Here is a 6,393-nt window from a genome sequence, read left to right as displayed (position 1 = left end):
TTTCAACCCACTTTTTCCCTTTCTAGAGGCAAGGGACCTATTAGGATCATCCGCCCCTGGAGGCTGATGTATCTAATGGGTTTCCAGGTAACGCTGAGGGTTTTTTCTGTTTGATATGACTGGCACTCCTATCAAAGCCCTGGCCAGCCTCTGGAACATCTGAATGGCTCGGGCTTTTAACATGATCACTTCTGAGCATCCTTTCCCACTTGACTCCTTGGTATACTGCAGAACTTAGGGAAAGGAAACAAGTTGAAAGATGGCTCCGCGCAAGTGGAGGAAAGATCTGGCTGCATACAACTGAACAGTAGTGTGGACTCATCATTAAGCATACATACTGGTATTGAAGTTAGCAGTACTACTCAGCTACAAGTGATCGCCAAAGAAGAAGAAAGACAGTCTGACTCAAGGAGGTGGTGGAACCAATGGTAGCTATGTCTAACCACTGTGACTTGTTTGCAAAGCATTTTGAGGATAAAACCACTTGCATCCACTGAGATCTTGACTCTGCTGTTATAGCAGATGAGTCTCATGGGTGTCCAGAGCACTGTCTAGTCCTGTTGTTTTGGATAATTTTCAGATAGTAAGGCTTGAGGATGTGGACAAGGTGTTTTTGTATTAGTCAGGGCAACGACTTGTGCTTCGGACTCTTACCTTTCTTGGCTGATAAAAACTAGTGGGGTGGTGGTAATTGACTGGGCCAGGAAGGGTGTTCCTATTTCCATCTGATATGCAGGACGGCATAGCATTCTGATCCAAGTTTCATTAAGAAAACATTATCCATAATATCAGTAGCAGGCAGCTGCAGTCAAATTGGCCAGTCAGAATGGAAAATCCTATTTTAACAAAACCAATAAAAGAGAGCGGCAATACTATTTTCTTGTTTCCCTTGTTCAACTACAATTCCATAAAACAGTGGATTTGTAGGTTCTCATTAATAAAAAATAAATAAAGGGTGTGAGGGGTGGGTGGGATCGATGTGCCTATACTTCTTAATTCCACCCCTGGGCCTTTTCTATACTGAAAATAGTGTTAATTTGTTCCCCTTCCACTGCTGTAAATATTGCTCCCTTAGAAAATAAGTGATTTATTTGACTGGAACAAAATCCATCTTGTGTCTCCAAGTGGTTTAGGGTTGTATGATCTATGTCTGGATTGGCCCACTTAATGCTATTTATTGCTCTATGAATGATATTAAGATGGATTTCTTAAGTCTGGTGGAATTACTTTTTCTTCTTTCGTGCAATTTTTACTTGCCATAGCAAACAAGGCTTTGTCCATGTACCCATATAAAATAACTATTATCGTTCTTTTCCTCTGCATTTTTAAAGCATAAATATTATTGGCTTTGAGGCAACAATGACAGAATGTGCTGACATCAGAAAAATGCCAGCTCCAGCCCAACCAGAAGTAAAATGTATAGGGCATATTGAGAGATGGGTGGCAAAGCTGTGCATATGCTTTGTCCTCCCCAGCAGTATATATTGTGGGAGAGTAGCTAGAGGAAGCAGAGAAAAGCTCCAACCAGTATTATTTTTTCTATTTTTTAAATTTTTTGGAGTTTGCTTGTTTATTTTAAATTCAATTTATAAAGGTCCCTTTAGAAATGAAAAGATACAAACACAAGTTAAGCACACAGTTTGCTTTTAGTTTAACACTTTCTTCATCCATCAATTTTACCCAAAATCACAAAAGTAATATTACAAAGCTTTTGCAGTGCACGTTTACATATTCTGCATATACATCTATTCACTCTTCAAACAATGCATTTCCATTGCATTTGGCTTAAAAAACAACAACACAGCCCCTACATCAGGCTGGAAATATATAACGTTTTAAACCAATGAGTTTTTCCTCTTAAAAAAATATATATATTACTTGGAAAGAAGCCCATATTACACAAGACATGGACATAAGGCAGGTGAAAAATTAGAGGCCAGTCTCGCTCCTAAATAATGATTACAAATTATTCGCTAGTATATTGTCCAATAGACTTAAAGATGTATTGGGAGAGGAGATTGGAAAGAATCAAACTGGATTTCTACCTGGTAGGCAGATGAAGGACAATGCTAGAGATATAATTGATATGGCAGGCGCCGGGGTGTTTTTCTGACAGCTCAGAGCGCTGAGCAGGGCTGCGGCCGTCGGGGCGGCCGCCTATGGGGGTCACAATTTCCGTCGCAGTGACCGAGATGACTACATGAAAAAGCTCTATGAGACGGCAAACAAATACCACTTTTTCCACAGCCTGGCCCTCCTGGCTGTGCCATGTTTATGTATGCCACAATGGCTGCAAGGACACTTCTGGCTTAGAAATGGAAGCAGCAGGAACTTCCAACACTGGAAGACCGGCAGGTCAAGATGATGGAGTTCGAAGACATAATCCGGACTCAGCGTGACGAACTGTTTCAAAAGGACTGGTACAAATTTATATTTTATATGAAAGAAAATTGTAAACATTTGAAAACGTTTGTAGGCTTGAATTGAAATGTTTTGTAATGTAACTATAAGGAACTGATTTACTGATAATAAGGTGAAATATTATAACTTGACAAAGGGTAAATAAGTGCTTATAGAAATGCGAAGAATATGGAAAGTTATGTGGAAGTCAGAAAGAGGGAGGGCAGGAGGTCGATGCTCTTACAGAGTAATATATTAAGTCATAGAATTATGTGACAAAAGGTGAATATGATTTAATGGAAAACTCAGTAAAAATTACTTTAAAAAAATAAAAAGAGAAAATATATTAGGAGTGGCTTTTCTTTTAATAAGTTAATAAATGAACTACTTCATTGGCACAGCATCCAAATGAGGTGTAGTGGTTGTATAGTTCTTGATACGTTTTGTTTCATAGTTATATTTGGGTTACTGCTTTTTTTAAAAAAATGGTTAGCTTTTTGTATCATAAAGTTCACAAAACCGATTCCTAGTATACAACTGAAAGCAGAAATGGGCTCACGATTTCCATCGCAACGACCGAGATGACTACTTGAAAGAGTTCTATGAGACAGCCAACAAATACTACTTCCTCCACAGCCTGGCCCTCCTGGCTGTGCCCCACTGCCGCTATCCCATGATAGCCAGCAGCATCCTGCCTCTGGGCATGGGGATGTTCTCTGCCGCCCTGTATTACCACACCGTGACAGGGGACCCGATCCTGACCAAGGTGGCCCCGTATGGTGGTTCCCTCCTCATCCTCGGCTGGATCGCCATGGCCCCTTGGCACCCCGTTCTGTCCCCATGTGGCCCCCATCTCCCAATGCCAGGGCAGCCAGCCCTGCCCCTCCCTCCTCCCTTAGGCTAGCCAGAAGGGAGCCCTAGGAGAGGAGAGATTTCCAAATGTCAGAGTGGGATCCCTTGAGGTCTTTAGCCAGCCCTGAATGCGTCTCCGTCCTGCATCTTGGAATTCCCCAAATGCCGAATCCCTTTTTAAAAAGCCAAGATCCTTCCCCCCCCCAAAAAAAATTGCAACCAGATTTGAGTTTGCGATGGAGGCCTCAAAATGCAATGTCTGATTGGTGCTTTTCAATTGGTGTTTTTTAACTTAATAAATGATGAGAGTGATTTTACTTTTTAAAAAACCCACGCACTTTTTTTCCTGTGAATAAATTTATTTTTTGGGGGGGAGAAAAAAATATATAATTGATATAATGGAATATCTGGACTCCAGGAGAGACAAACAAGTCGCCCTAATGTTTCTGGATGCTGAAAAAGAATTTGATAATGTGTCTTGGCATGTTATGAAACGAAATTTAGAATTTATGGACATCAGTGAAAAACTTTTAAATGGCATTCGGGCTATTTATTCGGAAGAATATGCTAAATTGATAGTTAATAATAACTTCACAGGCAAAATTGAGATAACAAAGGGAACCAGACAGGGGTGCCCGCTATCGCCATTGTTATTTATAACAATACTAGAGGTCCTGTTGAGGAAAATAGAAGCAACAAAAGAAATAAAGGGGATTGGTGTAGGCTCAAAAGAATATAAGTATAAGGCCTTTGCCGATGACGTTGTCTTGAATTTAGAACAACCTATGTCCAGTGCAATAGAAGCTTTGAAAAAGCCTGATGAGTATGGGCAATTAGCAGGCTTTAAGCTCAACAAAAATAAGACAAAAATATTAACTAAAAATTTGGACAGTAAAGAAATAGAACTACAACAAAAGACAGGTATGTCGATAGAAAAAAAGGTAGAGTCTGGCTCACATCTAAGAACATAAACCTCTTTAAAGACAACTATGAAAAGGTGTGGAATGAAGTGAAGAGCGATCAGGAGATATGGACTAGAATGAAATTATCAATGATGGGTAGAATCTCAGATATCAAAATGAACGTGTTACTGAGACTGATGTTTTTATTTCAGACCATTCCGGTTATCAGTGGAACAAAACAATTTAATGTATGGCAAGAAGATTGTCTAAATATATCTAGAAGGTTAAAAAGCCAAGAATTAAGTATAAAATATTGACAGATGCAAAAGAAAGAGGCGGTTTTTCCGTACCAGATCTAAAAATTTACTACAAGGCGGCGTGTTTTTGTTGGTTGAGAGAATGGATAACCTTAAATAATTCAGATATATTGGATTTGGAGGGATTTGACAACAGATTCGCATGGCACGCCTACCTGTGGTCAGAGGGTTTTTGAACCATACTATTAGAAAATCATTGTATGAGGTGTGGAGCAGACATAAAACATTATTGGAATGCAAAACTCTGAGGTGGCTCTCACCTCTGGAGGCTTTTGCAATCAAAAATAAATAAATAAATATGGGAACTGAATGGGCGACATACAAAGACTTGCTGATGGAAGTGATAATAAAATAAAGTTAAAGACATTCGAAGAACTAAGAGGAAAAGTAGCCGATTGGTTGCAATACCATCAGTAACAAGATGTGTTTAGAGAGGATAATAAAAGAAACGGATTTGGAAGTAACAAATCTAAATTAGAGACAGAATTGCTGGGTAGTAAAATGAAAATGCTGTTGAAAATTATCAGTTACTACTGCAGTGGCACACAAAGGATGAAGAGGTAAAAAGTGTTCTGATTAGGTGGGGCCAGGATTTGGGGCACAATATTAATTTTAAAAGGTGGGGAAAACTGTGGACCGAAACAATTAAATTCACAGCATGTGTGTCATTCAAAGAAAATATATTTAAGATGATGTATCGATGGTTTTTACACATGTCAAACTTGCTAAAATGTATAGAAATCAAGACAAAAATTGTAGGAAGTGTAAGGAGAAGGAGTGGAACTTCCTCCATCTGTGGTGGACTTGTTCTAAAGTGAAAGCCTCTGGGACATAATATACGAGTTAAAAAAGGTTTTGAAATATAATTTTAATTAAAAAAAACCAGAGGCATTTCTATTAGGCTTAATTGGTGAGGAAATGCATAAAAGTGATGTAAACATGTTTATGTATGCCACAATGGCTGCAAGGACACTTCTGGCTGAAAAATGGAAGCAGCAGGAACTTCCAACACTGGAAGACTGGCAGGTCAATGTGATCGAGTTTGAAGACATAATCCGGACCGAGATGACTACTTGAAAGAGCTCTATGAGACAGCCAACAAATACCACTTCTTCCACAGCCTGGCCCTCCTGGCTGTGCCATGTTTATGTATGCCACAATGGCTGCAAGGACACTTCTGGCTAAGAAATGGAAGCAGCAGGAACTTCCAACACTGGAAGACCGGCAGGTCAAGATGATGGAGTTCGAAGACATAATCCGGACTCAGCGTGACGAACTGTTTCAAAAGGACTGGTACAAATTTATATTTTATATGAAAGAAAATTGTAAACATTTGAAAACCTTTGTAGGCTTGAATTGAAATGTTTTGTAATGTAAGTATAAGGAACTGATTTACCGATAATAAGGTGAAATATTATAATTTGACAAAGGGTAAATAAGTGCTTATAGGATTGCGAAGAATATGGAATGTTATGTGGAAGTCAGAAAGAGGGAGGGCAGGAGGTCGATGCTCTTACAGAGTAATATATTAAGTCATAGAATTATGTGACAAAATGTGAATATGATTTAATGGAAAACTCAGTAAAAATCACTTAAAAAAAATAAAAAGAGAAAATATATTAGGAGTGGCTTTTCTTTTAATAAGTTAATAAATGAACTACTTCATTGGCACAGCATCCAAATGAGGTGTAGTGGTTGTATAGTTCTTGATACGTTTTGTTTCATAGTTATATTTGGGTTGCTGCTTTAAAAAAAAATGGTTAACTTTTTGTATCATAAAGTTCACAAAACTGATTCCTAGTATACAACTGAAAGCAGAAATGGGGCACTTTATCCTTTTGCTTTGCTGCAGATATGCATGCTATTTTACCGTAGCTCACAGAATGGCATCATGGCACCTTTTTACTATGTATGTGAATTAT

At 38.7% G+C, this 6,393-nt stretch overlaps 1 pseudogene across 1 annotated transcript; it reads left to right on the top strand.

The window, feature by feature from the left end:
- Positions 1-1,557: 1,557 nt before the first annotated feature.
- Positions 1,558-3,586, top strand: LOC310754689 (transmembrane protein 256 homolog; annotated as a pseudogene). Its single transcript has 3 exons — positions 1,558-2,276; positions 2,820-2,824; positions 2,945-3,586. The product of its transcript is annotated as a transmembrane protein 256 homolog (transcript).
- The last annotated feature ends 2,807 nt before the right edge of the window (positions 3,587-6,393 follow it).

This window comes from Podarcis filfolensis, assembly GCF_964270895.1.
Source record: "Podarcis filfolensis genome assembly, chromosome: Z".
Classification (NCBI taxonomy): Eukaryota; Metazoa; Chordata; class Lepidosauria; order Squamata; family Lacertidae; genus Podarcis; species Podarcis filfolensis.
Note: the sequence above shows the minus strand (reverse complement) of the source record. Positions and strands in the feature narration are given on the sequence as shown.